At 41.9% G+C, this 20228-nt stretch overlaps 1 pseudogene; it reads right to left on the bottom strand.

Annotated features, from left to right (window-relative positions):
- Nucleotides 1-207: 207 nt before the first annotated feature.
- On the bottom strand, nucleotides 208-19045 carry LOC135505301 (sphingomyelin synthase-related protein 1-like; annotated as a pseudogene).
- Between the last annotated feature and the right edge of the window lie 1183 nt (nucleotides 19046-20228).

Raw genomic sequence — 20228 nt, forward strand, 5'->3', positions numbered from 1 at the left:
TCTGGCTGGTTTGGGCTCTGAGCGCCGTTCTCAGATTATGCTTTTCCGTAAAGTTTTATTGAAATCTGACACAGCGGTTGCATTAAGGAAAAGTCTATCTTTAATTATGTGAATAACAGTTGTATCTTTTATCAATGTTTATTATGAGTATTTCTGCAAAATCCCAGATGTTTTGGAATCAAAACATTACTGCACGTAACACGCCAATGTGAACTGAGATTTATGGATATAAATATGCACATTATTGAACAAAACAAACATGTATTGTGTAACATGATGTCCTATGAGTACATAGTGAATATACATAGTGAATTGTACCTTGTCTCTGTATACATAGTGAATTTCACCTTGTCTCTGTATTAATCGTGAATTTCACCTTGAGGATCTATTGTCCAATAGAACAGGATCTAGTGTCCAATACAACAACAGAACAGCATGTAGTGTCCAATAGAACAACAGAATAGCATATAGTGTCCAATAGAACAACAGAACAGGATCTAGTGTCCAATAGAACAGGATCTAGTGTCCAATAGAACAGGATCTAGTGTCCAATAGAACAGGATCTAGTGTCCAAAAGAACAGGATCTAGTGTCCAATAGAACAGGATCTAGTGTCCAAAAGAACAGGATCTAGTGTCCAATAGAACAACAGAACAGCATCTAGTGTCCAATAGAACAACATAACTGGATCTAGTGTCCGATAGAACAACAGAACAGGATCTAGTGTCCAATAGAACAGGATATAGTGTCCAATAGGACAACAGCACAGGATTTAGTGTCCAATAGAACAACAGAACAGGATCTAGTGTCCAATAGAACAACAGAACAGCATCTAGTTCCCAATAGAACAGAACAGGATCTAGTGTCCATTAGAACAACACAACAGGATCTACTGTCCAAAAGAACAACAGCACAGGATATAGGGTCCAATAGAACTACAGAACAGGATCTATTGTCCAATAGAACAGGATCCAGTGTCCGATAGAACAGGATCTAGTGTCCAATAGAACTACAGAACGGGATCTAGTGTCCAATAGAACAGGATCTAGTGTCCAATAGACAACAGAACAGGATCTAGTGTCCAATAGAACAGGATCTAGACCCCAACAGAACTGGATCTAGTGTCCAATAGACCAACACAAAAGGATCTACTGTCCAAAAGAACAACAGAACAGGATCTAGTGTCCAATAGAACTACAGAATGGGATCTAGTGTCCAATAGAACAGGATCTAGTCTCCAACAGAACAGGGTATTTTGTCCAATAGAACAACACAACAGGATCTACTGTCAAAAAGAACAACAGAACAGCATCTAGTGTCCAATAGAACTACAGAATGGGATCTACTGTCTAATAGAACAGGATCTAGTGTCCGATAGAACAGGTATCTGGTGTCCAATAGAACTACAGAACGGGATCTAGTGTCCAATAGAACGGGATCTAGTGTCCAATCGAACAACAAAGCAATATCTTGTGTCCGATAGAAAAGGATCTAGTCCCCAACAGAACTGGATCTAGTGTCCAATAGACCAACACAACAGGATCTACTGTCCAAAAGAACAACAGAACAAATCAAATTTATTTATATAGCCCTTCGTACATCAGCTGATATCTCAAAGTGCTGTACAGTAACCCAACCTAAAACCCCAAACAGCAAGCAATGCAGGTGTAGAAGCACGGTGGCTAGGAAAAACTCCCTAGAAAGGCCAAAACCTAGGAAGAAACCTAGAGAGGAACCAGGCTATGTGGGGTGGCCAGTCCTATTCTGGCTGTGCCGGGTGGAGATTATAACAGAACATGGCCAAGATGTTCAAATGTTCATAAATGACCAGCATGGTCGAATAATATTAAGACAGAACAGCTGAAACTGGAGCAGCAGCACAGTCAGGTGGACTGGGGACAGCAAGGAGTCATCATGTCAGGTAGTCCTGGGACATGGTCCTAGGGCTCAGGTCCTCCGAGAGAGAAAGAAAGAGAGAATTAGAGAGAGCATATGTGGGGTGGCCAGTCCTCTTCTGGCTGTGCCGGGTGGAGATTATAACAGAACATGGCCAAGATGTTCAAATGTTCATAAATGACCAGCATCGTCGAATAATAATAGGACAGAACAGTTGAAACTGGAACAGCAGCACGGCCAGGTGGACTGGGGACAGCAAGGAGTCATCATGTCAGGTAGTCCTGGGGCATGGTCCTAGGGCTCAGGTCCTCTGAAAGAGAGAAAGAAAAAGAGAAGGAGAGAATTAGAGAACGCACACTTAGATTCACACAGGACACCGAATAGGACAGGAGAAGTACTCCAGATATAACAAACTGACCCAAGCCCCCCGAAACATAAACTACTGCAGCATAAATACTGGAGGCTGAGATAGGACAGCATCTAGTGTCCAATAGAACTACAGAATGGGATCTACTGTCCAATAGAACAGGATCTAGTGTCCGATAGAACAGGATCTGGTGTCCAATAGAACTACAGAACGGGAACGAGTGTCCAATAGAATGGGATCTAGTGTCCAATAGAACAACAAAGCAGTATCTAGTGTCCGATAGAACAGGATCTAGTGTCCAATAGAACAGGATCTAGTGTCCAATAGAACAGAATCTAGTGTCCAATAGAACAACAGAACAGGATCTAGTGTCCAATAGAACAGAATCTAGTGTCCAATAGAACTACAGAATGGGATCTACTGTCCAACAGAACTGGAGCTAGTGTCCAATAGAACAACATAACAGGATCTAGTGCGCAATAGAACAGAACAGCATTGTAAACAGGATATGTAAACAGTGTTCCATTGTAAACTTAGTATGGTTCTAACCCTTCTTATGCCCTGCTACTAGTAAAATCATTTCTGCATTACATACCTTAAGGGAACATTTCGACATTTTCTGTATGGTTAGTGAAAAAGTCCATATTGCAAATGTAAGGTCCCTTTCTAGACGTCCGAAAACATTTGTAAAATTCGGGGACGGCGTCGGGCCGAGCGGCAGGGCCAGACCTACCGGGAAGTCATCAAATGAACTTTGTCGGACATTCGCTTTTCGTTTTATAAAATAATCAAATTTTGGTCATTTTTCCGCTATCCCGGAAAATCCCACAAGAGGGCATAAGCAATCATATTGCAATTTGACAAAACATCACGAATCACGACGGGGCCTTATCTCGAAAACTGAAAATATTTCGAAGCCGAAACTTGGTGAGCATAGGTTTGGCATAATGGGCAGTTGGCCCCGAACAAGATGGCGTCTAGGCCTCAACGGTTTTTGAGTTATGGCCATTTTTCTGGGATTAAAGGTCCAAAATGAAAATAGAGAAGTCAAGGAGCCTCCGGTGTCAATAAAAAAAAATCAGCCATTTATCTATATTCATTTAAGAGAAATCGTACAATGACAGATTGATGATGTTCAAATATAGTTTTTTTTTTTCAACAGTTACAGATCCAGTTGCAGGGTGTTCCTACGAATATTTTTAAAGTGTGCTGCGGAGCTCTCCGAGATTTCTGTGATTTTCTATGATTTTCTGATATAACACACACTCACTAAACCCTCTGTAAATAACTCAGTTCTTAACGTAAAGACTTAAAACTCAGGATTCTGTAAAGGCATACCCCAATCAGGATATGGCTTTATTTATAGCTTCCTGTGCCAACAGGAAGTGCCTTAAATGGTGTCATAGTGGCTGTTTCCAGGGGTTAAAAAGGTCAGATCTTTTCAAAACCTCATATGTGTGATTAGGCAACCCTCCTGAACTGTAAAATCAGTCATTTCTCCCAACAGATGTCAAAGAAAAGCTCTCTCACACACACACACAGCAAGGATGGAGTGACAAAGCGCGGTGCTTAAATACTTAGAGAGCAGGCAATGGCATAAACATAATCCCAAGGCCGTGCCGAGTTCAACGAGATATCCCGCTTGACCGTAGCTCGCTCGGTCTAAGCGCAGCGACCATTAGAAAAGTAGGCCCAAAATGAAGCCTGCACCACAATGTCATTTGCTTTTGGGTGACAGTGAGAGAACCGTTAGGGTGAGAAACACAATTCGACCTCAGGTACGTTCCTAAGGTCCCCCCGATCCGTGCAAGCCTAACCTTGACCGTGTGGCATTAACCCTTCACAGTTAAAATAAGGTGTTTACATCAAACAGTTTGCATTGACTTCTCTCCCCATAGGAATACATTGCCTGCTCCTCTAAATTCAACCTGAGGCCTATGTGGGTTATGAATGCCTTATGAACCTGTCTTTGATGACAGTCCATCAGGACACTATGAGGTCTACCTGTGTCGATTCTAAGCTTCCTGGACCAACCCAGAAGTGCTTAAAATCACCCTAAAAGTGTATATCCATACCCTACCTGCAATTTGATAGACATAGTGCATTGAACACTCAATCAGTCAATTCTTAACGTAAAGACTTAAAACTCAGGATTCTGTAAAAGCATAGCCCAATGAGGATATGTGTTGACTTATAGCTTCCTGTGTCAACCAGAAGTGCCATAATTGGTGTCTCATGGGCTGTTTCGAGTGGTTAAAAAAATCAGATCTTTCCAAAACTTCATATATGTGATTAGGCAACCCCCATGAACTGTAATTCAGTCATTTGTCCCATAAAATTTCAAAGGAAAACTAAATCACACACACACACAGCTTGGAAGGAGGGACCCAATTGGGGTGCGTAGAGACATAAACTCCCTGCATTAGTTAACCTTGCTGGAACTTTTAAAGAACCGTCAGACCTAGAGTTCCGAAACTTTAGAATCCTGTTCTAGACCTCAGGTCGATAGTGCGTGGTGAGTTACGTTGCTCATTTGCAATGACTTCAATTCATTTTTGCATCACGAAAATGTCGACATTTAGAAATGTCTCAGAGTCACAGGACTAGGTGCATTGTGACCGTCTCGGCCCATAGAGACAGAACCCAACGTTTCTGTCCGATAGCTCATTCAAGGACCCCGTAGCAAGTCATGTAAAAAAGTGGATTTTCAGCACCAATTAGGGTTTTGCTCGGACACCAAATGACCTATCGAGCCGAAACTTGGGATTCGGGGTCGCCTCAGCTAGGCCTACACATAACACAAGAAATGGACCCGCAGCTAGAACGTGTTTTATGTTTTTTTTATGGTTTGAACCGAAGGCGTTGTGAATTTTGGGCCAGCTCTGAAGTATGTGATACTTGGCTACTAAACGAGTTGGGAAAAGTGGGTTTGGTGTCAGTTTGTTTCAGTTTGGTGTCAGAATGATATCAAATTGACTGATGGACGGTGACTTGCTGGTGACTCTTGTCCATTTGCAATATGTTTAAACAGTGAGGTACCATCACCAAAAGTGACATTCTGAAATCAACCCTAACGAGCGATGGAGAGGTACCAGAATCACTGCCCAGCCATCCCGAGTTCATCGGGCCAGTCAATTTGGCATTCCTTCACGATTTTCAGTGACTTTGCAAAAGTGAAAAAACATTTGCAATATGTTTAAACAGTGAGATACCATCACCAAAAGTGACATTCTGAAATCAACCCTAACGAGCGATGGAGAGGTACCAGAATCACTGCCCTGCCATCCCGAGTTCATCGGGCCAGTCAATTTTGCATTCCTGCACGATTTTTATAGCATGACAAATTTGTGATGGTGAATGCCCATTGAGCCATATTGCAAATGCACAGTGACTTTGCAAAAGTGAGAAAACATCACCAAATGGACATGATGAAATCAACACCACGAGTGATGGAAAGGAACAACAATCACTGCCCGGCCATCCCGAGTTCATCAGGCCAGTCAATTTTGCATTTCTGCAGGATTTTTGAGCATGTCAAATTTCTTATGACATTTGGCTTCCACAAAACATATGCCTTATGCACAAGTTAAAAAGAAAAAAAGAAATTATGATAATAAAATATGACTAAAGTATGTTGATACAGTTCTTATATGTGTGTAATTGACATAAAATTCGAAAGAATTTCGAAAAACGGTCCAGAAAGCACTTTTTAAGGGTATGTGAAGTTTTTTATAAAATGTAGCTTTATTTGACTTTTGACTTCCTATGAAATCATATTCCAAATGGAGAAAACATATGCCTAATGCACAAGTAAAAAATAAATAAAAAATTATGATAATAAAATATGACTAAAGTATGTTGATACAGTTCTTACACGTGTGAAATTGACACAAAATTCAAAAGAATTTCGAAAAACGGTCAAGAAAGCACTTTTTTAGGGGTGTGTGAAGTTTTTTATGAAATTTTGCAATTTTTGACTTTTGACTTTTGACTTCCTATGAAATCATATTGCAAATGGACAAAACATATGCCTTATGCGCAAGTAATTTAAAAAAATGATGATAATAAAATTGGACAAAAGTATATTCATACAGTTCTTACACATGTGTAATTGACAAAAAAAGCGAAAGTATTTTGAAAAACGGTCCAGAAAGCACTTTTTTAAAGGGGTGATAAGTTTTTGACAAAAAAAAACATTTTTTCAAAATTTGGCTTTTGGATGTTGACTTGGGGTCCATTTCCTATATGAAAAACCACGGTGGAGCGCACACGCCACCTGTTGGATTTTTGAAGTGTTACAACTGGCAATTGCCATATGGCATTTGAAAAACATTTTGCATGAATCAACGCCAATTTGGGTGGTATTGGCCATCGTGTACATGGTTTTCCCTATGCCAATGTTTTCCCATTCATTTTTGGCCATTTCAGGGGGTTATTCCCTTACGAACAATTATTCATCAACAACAAAACAAGTATCAGAGCTCCTGAGTGGTGCAGCGGTCTGAGGCCCGGCATCTCAGTACAAGAGGTGTCACTGCAGTCCGTGGTTTGAATCCAGGCTGTATCCAGCTGTGATTGGGAGTCCCATAGGGCGGTGCATAATTGATTCAGCATTCGTCCGGGTGTCACGTACACTCCCTCTCCGGTCTCTAGGTCATCAGGCTGCTGATTATCCCGCACACCTGTCACCATCGTCTGCGCCTCATGACCTGCGTCTCATGACCTGCGCCTCATGACACTCACCTGGACTCCATCACCTCCTTGATTATCTTCCCTATATCTGTAATTCCCCTTGGTTCTTTCCTCAGGTGTTACTGACACTGTTTTCATGTCGGTGCCTTGTTTGTGTTTCGTGTTCATTGTTTCTTTTATTTAGTAAAACACTCACTCCCTAAACTTGCTTCCCGACTCTCAGCGTACTTGTTACACCGGGTTTGGCCGGGGTAGACCATCATTGTAAATCAGAATTTGTTCTTAACTGACTTGCCTAGTTAAATAAAAAAATACATGTTTTTAAAAATCAATAAATGAACTGAAACATACACGGAGTGCACAAAACATTAGGAATACTTTCCCAATATTGAGTTGCACTCACTTTTGTCCTCAGAACAGCCACAATTCCTCGGGCATGGACTCTAAAAGGTGGCGGAATCGTTTCACAGGGATGCTGGCCCATGTTATCTCCAATGCTTCCCATAGTTGTATCAAGTTGGTGGGTCTGGATCTCTACTCTTAATAGCTCGTTCCATCTCATCCCACAGATGCTCAGTTTGTTTGACATCTGGCGACTGGGCAGACCACTGCAATAAGCTGAATTCACTGTCATGTTTGTGGAACCAATCCTAGCCTTGTGGCATGGGGCTGAAAAAAAATATTTGCAGATGGATACACTGCTGCCATGAAGGGATGCACCTGAATGGCAATGATGTTCAGATATCCTGTGACATTCAAACATTGCTTCACTTTTACCAAGGGGTCCAATGTGTGTCCTGAAAACACACCCACACCATCATACCAACAAGCTGCAATGTTGGCACGCGACATGGATGCATGTACTCATGGTATTCTCCATACCCTAGTCCTCCTATCACAACATTATGTACTCATGGTATTCTCCATAGCCTAGTCCTCCCATCACAACATGATGGATACATGTACTCATGGTATTCTCCATACCCTCGTCCTCCCATCACAACATGATGGATAAATGTACTCATGGTATTCTCCATAGCCTAGTCCTCCCATCACAACATGATGGATACATGTACTCATGGTATTCTCCATACCCTCGTCCTCCCATCACAACATGATGGATAAATGTACTCATGGTATTCTCCATAGCCTAGTCCTCCCATCACAACATGATGGATACATGTACTCATGGTATTCTCCATACCCTCGTCCTCCCATCACAACATGATGGATACATGTACTCATGGTATTCTCCATACCCTAGTCCTCCCATCACAACATGATGGATACATGTACTCATGGTATTCTCCATAGCCTAGTCCTCCCATCACAACATGATGGATACATGTACTCATGGTATTCTCCATACCCTAGTCCTCCCATCAGAGTGAAACAGCAGGAACCGGGATTCATCAGACCAGGAAATGTTTTTCCAATTCTCCAGTGTCCAGCGTTTTCGTTCCTTAGCTCACTGCAAACACAGTTCTTTTTTTAAGAATTGGAACTCTGTAAGGTTGTGTCAAGGTACGACAGGTTGTGCATTATTATATGGGTCTTTGGGCAGCTGTACTGGACTGTCAGTTGACTAACTGTAGCCCATCTGTTGCTCTGCACAGCTTTCTCTGTCCTCTTTCATCAATGACCCATTGGCTGAATGTTCTTTGGGTGGTAGGACTGTTGAGCGTGAAAAACCCAGCAGCGTTGCAGTTCTTGACACACTCAAACCAGTGCGCCTAGCACCTATTACCATACCCTATTCAAAGGCACTTAAATATTTTATTTTGCCCATTCACCCTCAATGGCACACATACATATTCCATGTCTCAATTGTCTCAAGGCTTAAAAATCCTTCTTTAACATGTCTCCTCTCCTTCATCTACAATAATTTAAGTGAATTTAACAAGTGACATCAATACATCAATACTTTCACCTTGATTCACCTGGTCAGTCTATGTCGTGGAAAGAGTCCTAATATCTAGTACACTCAGTGTACATACATGATGTTAATGAAGCACAGATTCCAATACATTAAATATGGCCAGCTACATACACTACCACACAACTAACTGATTAAACTCATCAATAAACAACATACATTATACATAGCTCAATATCTACTGCTAGCCATACATTATACACAGCTCAATATCTACTGCTTGCCATACATTAAACACAGCTCAATATCTACTGCTAGCCATACATTATGCACAGCTCAATATCTACTGCTAGCCATACATTATACACAGCTCAATATCTACTGCTAGCCATACATTAAACCCAGCTCAATATCTACTGCTAGCCATACATTAAACACAGCTCAATATCTACTGCTAGCCATACATTATACACAGCTCAATATCTACTGCTAGCCATACATTAAACACAGCTCAATATCTACTGCTAGCCATACTTTATCTGTATATTACTGAAAGTACAATATGCAATTCTTTAGAATCTAGAACATAGTTAATTCCCCAGGTTGGAGTTAAAATCTGTCCAATTGAACCCTGACACTAACTAAAGCCTAACCCTACCTTTGTGTGTGTGTGCTGCTGTGTTATCCAATCAGTGTCTTCATACAGGCAGGCCCACTGAAGGGCCAGTTGTACTGGTTATGAACAGGACCGTTGACGTTACACTCGAAGAAGGAGAACATGGGAAACCAGATCCGAGCACGGCGGCTGTGTTGGAAGGCCCTGGTGTTGGCCAGAGTGTGGTAATACAGGAACAGTCTGGTGGTGATGTAGAAAGCTATGAACACATCTATGGAGTAGTGCTCATGAGCCGCCAGGATGAAGAAGATACCAAACAGATTCAGCACCCAGGAGATGGTATGGATCAGGTGCCAGCTACGAGGAGTATCTACAGGAAATATACAGGATATATAGTATATAATCAGGCATTATAAAATCCCTCTCTGATCTCTAGTAGGGCATGTTGTTCATCAGCACTTGTGACAAATGTTTTTGTTGCACACACACACACACACACACACACACACACACACACACACACACACACACACACACACACACACACACACACACACACACACACACACACACACACACACACACAGAGTACGACTCACACTCTGTGATGAAGAAGTTGAGTATGGTGAGTACCACAGTGTGACCAGAGAACATGTAATCTCCACAGGTATCCACTCCATTCAGCGTCATGCCAAAGCCACTCCATATAGCTAACACCCTCTGGACCTTAGACCACGTATCACCATACATCTATATATATATATACACACACACACACACACACACACACACACACACACACACACACACACACACACACACACACACACACACACACACACACACACACACACACACACACACACACACACACACACACACACACACACACACACACACACACACACACACACACACACACACACACACACACACACACACACACACACACAGTTAGCAATGATCTGAGCATTGTGTCCAGTAATCACCCAGTCATCAGACTCTGCCCTATAATCACCCAGTCATCAGGTAGTCTGGGTGAGTTAGTATGTGTATCCCACCTTACTGGAGCACTGTAGATGTTGTCCAGGTACAGAGAGGGAGGTAACAAACATGGTGACGCAACGCAGCAGAAACACTGTTCCAATCAGAGAACACAGACGCCGCAATATGATAGACCTAGAGAGAGAGAGAGAGAGAAAGACATATTATAGACGTAGATAGAGAGACACCTCAATATGATAGACCGAGAGAGAGAGAAAGACATATTATAGACGTAGATAGAGAGAGACACCTCAATATGATAGACCGAGAGAGAGAGAGAGACCTCAATATGATACACCTAGAGAGAGAGAGAGAGAGACCTCAATATGATACACCTAGAGAGAGAGAGAGCCCTCAATATGATAGACCTAGAGAGAGAGAGCGACCTCAATATGATAGACCTAGAGAGAGAGAGACCTCAATATAATACACCTAGAGAGAGAGAGAGAGACCTCAATATGATAGACCTAGAGAGAGAGAGACCTCAATATGATAGACCTAGAGAGAGAGAGAGAGACCTCAATACAATAGACCAAGAGAGAGAGCGAGAGAGATCTCAATATGAAACACCTAGAGAGAGAGAGAGAGAGACCTCAATATGATACACCTAGAGAGAGAGAGAGAGCCCTCAATATGATAGACCTAGAGAGAGAGAGACCTCAATATGACAGACCTAGAGAGAGAGAGACCTCAATATGATAGACCTAGAGAGAGAGAGAGAGAGAGAGACCTCAATATAATACACCTAGAGAGAGAGAGAGACCTCAATATGATAGACCTAGAGAGAGAGACCTCAATATGATAGACCTAGAGAGAGAGAGAGAGACCTCAATACAATAGACCAAGAGAGAGAGCGAGAGAGACCTCAATATGATACACCTAGAGAGAGAGAGAGCCCTCAATATGATAGACCTAGAGAGAGAGAGCGACCTCAATATGATAGACCTAGAGAGAGAGAGAGAGACCTCAATATAATACACCTAGAGAGAGAGACCTCAATATGATAGACCTAGAGAGAGAGAGACCTCAATATGATAGACCTAGAGAGAGAGAGAGAGACCTCAATACAATAGACCAAGAGAGAGAGCGAGAGAGATCTCAATATGAAACACCTAGAGAGAGAGAGAGAGACCTCAATATGATACACCTAGAGAGAGAGAGAGCCCTCAATATGATAGACCTAGAGAGAGAGAGACCTCAATATGACAGACCTAGAGAGAGAGAGACCTCAATATGATAGACCTAGAGAGAGAGAGAGAGAGAGACCTCAATATAATACACCTAGAGAGAGAGAGAGACCTCAATATGATAGACCTAGAGAGAGAGACCTCAATATGATAGACCTAGAGAGAGAGAGAGACCTCAATACAATAGACCAAGAGAGAGAGCGAGAGAGACCTCAATATGATAGACCTAGAGAGAGAGAGACCTCAATATGATAGACCTAGAGAGAGATAGAAGTACAGCAGTAGTAGAAGCTGAAGTAGCAGTAGTAGTAGTAGCATAAGTAGTAGTAGTAGTAGCTGAAGTAGTAACTGAAGTAGCAGTAGCTGAAGTAGCAGTAGTAGTAGTAGTAGCAGCAGTAGTAGTAGTAGCTGAAGTAGCAATAGTAGGAGCTGAAGTAGCAGTAGTAATAGTAGTAGTTGTAGTAGTATTGCAGTATTACACATGTTTGTCTAGTTGTAGTAGTAGTAGTAGTCGTAGTGCAGTAGTACCTGTGTTTGTGTAGTAGTAGCACCAACAGGAAGATGTAAACTAGGATTAAACCACAAGCCTCCGCCATCGCAAAAGCCCAAGGGATTCTGGGTACACTGTCAGAGAAAAAGAGAATAATAACGTTGGAATAATAATGTGAGGCCAGAGGTTAGAGGTCTAGCTCACCTATTCAGGAAAATGTCTGGCAGTGGGATTAGAGGTCAGGGGTTAGAGGTTAAAGGTCAGACTCACCTATCCAGGAAGATGTCGGGCAGTGGTGGGTAAATTGTCATGTCGGGAACGCGGTCGTGGACGATCACCATGACGAAGGAGGTAAATCCGAAGACGAGCATGACATAAACAGAGCTGACTACTGTCTTCCACAGCTCTGGGTCCAGACGCCCTAGAAGGCACTTCCTGTCCCCAGTGGAGTGAATGTGGCACTGGTCTTCTTCAAACGCCATCCCTGACCGGGGTCGCGACCCTGACCATGACCCTGAGACCCCACAGTCCACCTGACGGCGCCCTGCCTCCTTACACACACAATCCCCTCTATTACACCGCCTGTCAGCCCTGTGATCCCCCGGTCTTCCCCGTGACAGGCCCTGTCCCCCCCAGCAGCAGCCCCTAATCCCCCTAACCCTATCCCCAGCTCCTCCATTTGCTTCTGATTCTGTATTTGGAGCCTCCGCAGGGCCAGGGCCAGCCTCTTGATGTCCCCCAGCACAGTGAGGCTCAGAGGGGGTTCACGCAGGTCAGCCTCCCTTAGAGTCAGCAGGCTGGGGCCATCCACACGATGTTTAGAACACAGCAGCTCCACATACTGCCCAAACCCCTCCTGCTTCAGCCAGCCAGACACCTGCTTACTGCTCCACGTACTAACACTACTCTGAGACACCGCCATAGCATTCCTCCCTCTGAGAGAGAGGGAGAGAGACAGACAGTGTTAATACAGTGGTAACACAACGGCAATGTAATAACAGACCTAATAGTTTGTTCTGGGAAGACAGCATTAAGTCACAGAGGCCAATCACAACAGATAGACCACATACAGTATATACTCATTATTGGCTTAGACCACCAGCTCCATTCAAACTAGACAGTACAAGTAGCCAGTAAACATGAATAATGATACTGAGACTGAAAAACAGCTGCTATCTCAAGGCCATCAGACTGTTAAATAGTCACCACTAGCCAGCCTCTGCCCAGTACTCCGACCTGAATTTAGTCACTGTCACTAGCCGGCTACCACCTGGTTACTCTACCATGCACCTTTAGAGGCTGCCGCCCTATTTACATAGCCATAGAACACAGGTCACTTTAATAATGTTTATATACTGTTGTACTCATTTCATATGTTTATACTGTATTATATTTAACTATTGCTGTACATATACTATTCTATCCTACATATTCTACAGATATACAACATATTATATCCACATACTGTCTATAATGTCTATACATCCCATCATCGTGTTTGGGGTCACTTAGAAAGCATTTTTTGTCCATTAAAGAAGCATTTTTTGTCCATTAAATTAACTTCAAATTGATCAGAAATACTGTGTAGACATTGTTAATTTTGAAATTGACTATTGTAGCTGGAAATGGCAGATTTTTAATGGAATATTTGCATAGGTGTACAGAGGCCCATTATCAGCAACCATCACTCCTGTGTTCCAATGGCATGTTGTGTTAGCTAATCCAAGTTTATATTTTAAAAAGGCTAATTGATCATTAGAAAACCCTTTTGCAATTATGTTAGCACAGCTGAAAACTGTTGTCCTGATTAAAGAAGCAATAAAACTGGCCTTCTTTAGACTAGTTGAGTATCTGGAGCATCAGCATTTGTGGGTTCAATTGCAGGCTCAAAATGGCCAGAAACAAATAACTTTCTTCTGAAACTTGTCAGTCTATTCTTGTTCTGAGAAATGAACGCTATTCCATGTGAGAAATTTCCAAGAAACTGAAGATCTCGTACAACGCTGTGTACTACTCCCTTCACAGAACAGCGCAAACTGGCTCTAACCGGAATAGAAAGAGGAGTGGGAGGCCCCGGTGCACAACTGAGCAAGAGGACAAGTAAATTAGAGTGTCTAGTTTGAGAAACAGACGCCTCACAAGTCCTCAACTGGCAGCTTCATTAAAAATAGTACCAGCAAAACATCATTCTCAATTTCAACAGTGAAGAGGCGACTCCGGGATGCTGGCATTCTAGGCAGAGTTTCAAAGAAAAAGCCATATCTCAGACTGGCCAATAAAAATAAAAGATGAAGATGGGCAAAAGAACACAGACACTGGACAGAGGAACAGAGTCACCTCTTCACTGTTGACGTTGGGTTAAGCTCCAAAATGCAGGTGTTTCAGCCTAGCTCAGTGCTTTCTGTGGTGGTGAGGCAGCCAGTGGAAAATATGGAGCGTAGGGGTTGGTAATGTTCTCTAGATGGGCCGTGATTGGCTCAGTGTTCTGTCACTCATGGGGACACTACGTCACCACCAAATTCAAAAGGGTAGAGCTTGAACATTCAAGCCCCCTTGGGTGCTGCCATAGAGTTACATTAGAAGTGCCCATCCAAGAAGGCTCAAAATCATTGGCCACAGATAAAATTACGTCAAATCACGTTATATCTACACTAGCTTTGATTGTACTAATCATGTCAACATCATACTTTCAAAATCTTAGCGAGCAAACTAGCAGTCATCATCACGAATCAAGTTGACAATCTACAAGCAAATCCTTTTAAATCCTTGTCATATGAAGAGAATTAATGATGAAAAATTATAGATAAAACATATCGGTGCTCAATGGCAATTGGACATACATTACACAACAAGTTGGAAATCGTTAGTTCAAAAATGAGTGGTTTGGAAGGAATCAGTTGCTAACTGCAAGCATTGCAAAGCAATCACTAGCCTGCTATTCAGTGGAGTGGGTCTTTGGTCCCAAGTCTGGGTTTAAGGGTCTGTTTTCCAAGCTTAAATGGATAAACATTCAACATTGGCCTTGCTGTCAATCCAGCACGACTTCTACCGAGCTCAAAGCAAATGGAAACTCAGAACTGGGAAATCTGACATCAGTGAGTTCAAGACAACTTGTTCTGGGAACTCAGAAAAAAACGAGCTCCGACTGGAAAAATACGTTCTGACGGTCATCCAACTCAGAATTGCAAGTCGGGAACTCGGGCCTCTTTCTAGAGCTCTGACCTGAAGATCACTGACGTCATGATTCAACCTTGTTTTTTTTCAGTTCCCAGTTGTCTTGAAAGCACCATAAATCTAGAGAATGCCAGACTATGATGACAAAGGTTGATTATGATAATTTCCCCACAAAGGACCGCCGCGCCACCTTCCTGTTCAAGTGAGCACAGTACAACAGGGTGAGTCCAAAAATATATTGTATGCTGCTGCATAAATGATGTTATATGCCAGGGAGATATGTATACTGTAGCTAAGAAAGTAATACTAAGTGTATGTTGTGTAGTAAGCTGTTAGTAGCTCATGTTCCTCACCCTAATAATAGGGTGAGGAGCCTATAGCCTGTTATAGAGAAATATAATCATTGAATATTGTAAGAGCTTTCATTGTCTGCTTACAGTGCATTCGGAAAGTATTCAGACCCCTTCAGTTTTCCACATTTTGTTACGTTTGCCTTATTCTAAAAATGATTAAATACATGTTTTCCTCATCAATCTACACACAAAACCCCCTAATGATCACTGAAAACAGTTTTTTTATATGTATATTTGCAATAAAATAACCAATTATTTACAAAATTATTCAGACCCTTTGCTATGAGACACGAAATTGCAGTCAAATTGTGCATCCTGTTTCCATTGACCGTCCGTGAGATGTTTCTACAACTTGATTGGAGTCCACCTGTGGTACATTCAATTGATTGGACATAATTAGGAAAGGCACACACCTGTCTCTATAAGGTCCCACAGTTGACATTGCATGTCAGAGCAAAACCAAGCTCCGAGACAGGATTGTGTCATGGCACAGATCTGGGGAATTTTACCAAAACAATTCTGCATTGAATGTCCCCAAGAACATAGTGGCCTCCGTCTTTCTTAAATGGAAAACATTTGGTTTCACCAAGACTCTTCCTAGAGCTGGCAGCCTGGTCAAACTGAGCAATCGGGGGAGAAGAGCCTTGGTCAGACAGGTGACCAATAACCCGATGGTCACCCTGACAGAGCTCCAGAGTTCCTCTGTGGAGATGGGTGAACCTTCCAGAAGGACAACCATCTCTGTAGCACTCCACCAATCAGGTCTTTATGGTAGAGTGGCCAGACGGATGCCACTCCCCAGTAAAAAGCACATGACAGCCCGCTTGGAGTTTGCCAAAAGACACCTAAAGGACTCTCAGGCCATGAGAAACAAGATTCTCTGGTCTGATGAAACCAATATTGAACTCTTTGGCCTGAATGCCAAGCATCACGTCTGGAGGAAACCTGGCACCATCCCTACGGTGATGCATGGTGGTGGCAGCATCATGCTGTCAGGATCGAGGGAAAGATGAATGGAGCATAGTACAAAGCAATCCTTGATGAAAACCTGCTCCAGAGCGCTCAGGACCTTAGGCCTGGGCAAGGGTTCACCTTCCAACAGGACAACGACCCTCAGCACACAGCCAAGACAACGCAGGTGTGGCTTTGGCACAAATTTCAGAATGTCCTTGTGGCCCAGCCAGAGCCCGGACTTGAACCCGATCGGACATCTCTGGAGAGACTTGAAAATAGCTGTGCAGCGACGCTCCCCATCCAACCTGACAGAGGATCTGAAGAGAAGAATGGGTGAAACTCCCCAAATACAAGTGTGCCGGGCTTGTAGCGTCATACCCAAGAAGACTCAAGGCTGTAATCGCTGCCAAAGGTGCTTCAACAAACTACTGAGTAAAGGGTCTGAAAAGTTATGTAAATTTGATATGTTTTTATTAAATTATTTTATTATACGGTCGTGTCTTTGGCACCATTAAAGTGAAGACTGTTATTTTATCAAATCAATTCTCTGTAATTATTATTACGTGATTAAACTAATCATGTAAATGTAATTAACTAGGAAGTCGGCGCTCCAAGGAAAATCTTCAGGTTACAAAGTTATAATTTTAATATCTGATCAATTAGTCTTCTGATTAATGAATTATTCTTTACCTGACGTTAGTCTCATTCCAAATGTCGTAAATGGTTGGTTATCTGCATGAACCCAGCTTTTACTATGAATCATCCATACACCAATTGTCTTAATCATTTATTTACTAACTAACTAAATAATCACAGAAATGCATAAACAAACACAGTAGATATGGTTACAAGGAAATGATATGGGAGGTTCCCTAGTGGGCTAAGCTGATATGACAGCTTGGTGGACAGAGGGAAGTGGGTGTGGACTGAAAACAGGCGGGAATGAACAGAGGGCTCACTACACACAGTTGATAATTATATTAATTGAGATGCTAATCCTTTGCACATGAACGCTCACTCATTCGGGAATAATTGCAATCAATATATATTTATGCCCAGTGTGTCGTCGTGATCTCTGTTGGAATCGTCAGTTGTTGGAGTCAGTTCATCATCGTCTCTCTCTGCTTCCCTGAAGATCAAAGTATTTCCTGGTTAGAATGGGTACTTCAGAGTACCATTCAGAAATGTTCTCATAGAATAGATATTTCGGCAGTTGTCGGTCTTCGCACCCCAGGTTGACATAATTTATAGCTGCAGACTAGTAATTAGTATCTAAGATTTTCTCTTATTCTGTCAGGATCAATAGTCTCAGAGTTTAACCATTTCCCGCCGTGTAGCCAATGCTCCACATGGTATGGTTAGGAATTCAACAGCCATTGCCACCTTAAACTGAGATTTTTGTGGTCTAAACTCAACCTGTGCCCCCTCAGTGTCCATCAAGGTATGAGTGGGCTAATGAGGATTTCCTTAGGAGGATTTTTTATTCATAACAATATATATATATATATATGACGCCAGATCATGTCTATGCTCACGGGGGCGTGCCAATGCCTTAGTTAAACTTTGAATGGAATACAATTATCTTTCATTAAAGGTTTAATATCACCTTACATAATTTCACAAATAGTTTAATCTTTACTCATTCATTTTCTACAAGAATTAGATGCAAACCCCATAATGGAGAAATGTACATATTCAGAGATATAGTTATGTGTGTTTCCTGTCCTCTCTGAGGTCACCAAATGAAACACACTCGTCATACCCATTCCTTAAGTGTCCACGAACCATCTCCACCTTCTCACAAGTGGACCTTTGTATCAAATTCCCATTTTGGGGATTTCACCATGTGAACTCCTTTGTTCTCTATGTGTCTCTCTTTCTGCATGGCTTGTGGGAGCGAGTCTCCTCCAGGAATTTACAACCTGAGATAATAGAACATGGGTGTAGGAGGGAGAGGGGGATGCCATGATCTATACCCAGAAAAGGCCACGTCACGACAATACATTTGAAAACATTTCTAAAAACCTCTTTTTGCTTTGTCATTATGGGGTATTGTGATGTCATTATGGGGTATTGTGTGTAGATTGATGTGGGGGGAAAAACTATTTAATCCATTTTAGAATAAGGCTGTAAGGTATCAAAATGTAGAAAAAGTCAAGGGGTCTGAATACTTTCTGAATGCCCTGTATATATAATACAAAAGAAATTCAAGTTTTTGACAGCACTGGGCCTTTAACCTCAGTCATTCAAATCAAAGTACAGAGACAAAACTGTCCAAATATTTTTGGAACTCTTTGTATATTTAGAATGTATTATTATTACTATTATTGTTATTGTTATTATTCCAGTTAAGTTAGAGAGTATACAGTACTACCAGTCAGTTAAACTAGAGAGTACATTACCAGTCAGTGAAACTAGAGAGTACATTACCATTCAGTTAAACTAGAGAGTACATTACCAGTCAGTAACTAGAGAGTACATTACCAGTCAGTTAAACTAGAGAGTACATTGCCAGTCAGTTAAACTAGAGAGTACATTACCAGTCAGTGAAACTAGAGAGTACATTACCATTCAGTTAAACTAGAGAGTACATTACCAGTCAGTAACTAGAGAGTACATTACCAGTCAGTTAAACTAGAGAGTACATTGCCAGTCAGTTAAACTAGAGAGTACATTACCATTCAGTTAAACTATAGAGTACATTACCATTCAGTTAAACTAGAGAGTACATTACCAGTCAGTTAAACTAGAGAGTACATTACCATTCAGTTAAACTAGAGAGTACATTACCAGTCAGTTAAACTAGAGAGTACATTACCAGTCAGTTAAACTAGAGAGTACATTACCATTCAGTTAAACTAGAGAGTACATTACCAATCGTTCTCTCTCTGTCTTCTGTGACTCCAATACTCCTTTGCTCTCCAGCACACACTTCCTCCTAATCCAAAGGACTGTTGGACCTAAACTGCTGCGTAAACTGCTCTCCATATCAGGACCTTTCTCCTACTGATAGATAGGCTGCTGTCTCCATATCAGGACCTTTCTCCTACAAATTGGAGGTATCAAGGAGATGTGCTCTGATAACAATGTTGTCCACACTGATCTACCCTGATCACTGATCAACCCTCGCCAACAGAACTCAGTAGAACCACTACATGATCAACAGCATTAGTTTAGTAAAAACACATGTGTGAGTAAATACATGTTATCATCCGTGTTTAGAAAAGAAACTCAGCCTTTGACCTTGACTCTTGAGTACTGGTGAGTACACTAGCCAAGTAGTTGGCGGTAATGAGCCATTAAAGTTGGTTGACACACTCAATGAACACCACAGAAGAAGAATCTTCTGATGTCAATATTGTGCAATCTTGTGTGTTAGCTGGCAGAGTCGAGTGGAGTTATGGGATGAAGTAACTTCAGGTGGTTCATGAAATTCACAACTTTCAGCAATGAATACTGTAGTTCCAGAGACGCTACGGGCTATGTGGTGCTATTTCTGGCTAGTGTTGTAAAATTGTTAGCTATAGATGCACACAGTAGCTAGTTAGCTAGCTAACGTTAGCTAGGTAGGTAACGTTAT

The sequence above is a fragment of the Oncorhynchus masou genome, chromosome 18 (genome assembly GCF_036934945.1).
Source record: "Oncorhynchus masou masou isolate Uvic2021 chromosome 18, UVic_Omas_1.1, whole genome shotgun sequence".
Classification (NCBI taxonomy): domain Eukaryota; kingdom Metazoa; phylum Chordata; class Actinopteri; order Salmoniformes; family Salmonidae; genus Oncorhynchus; species Oncorhynchus masou.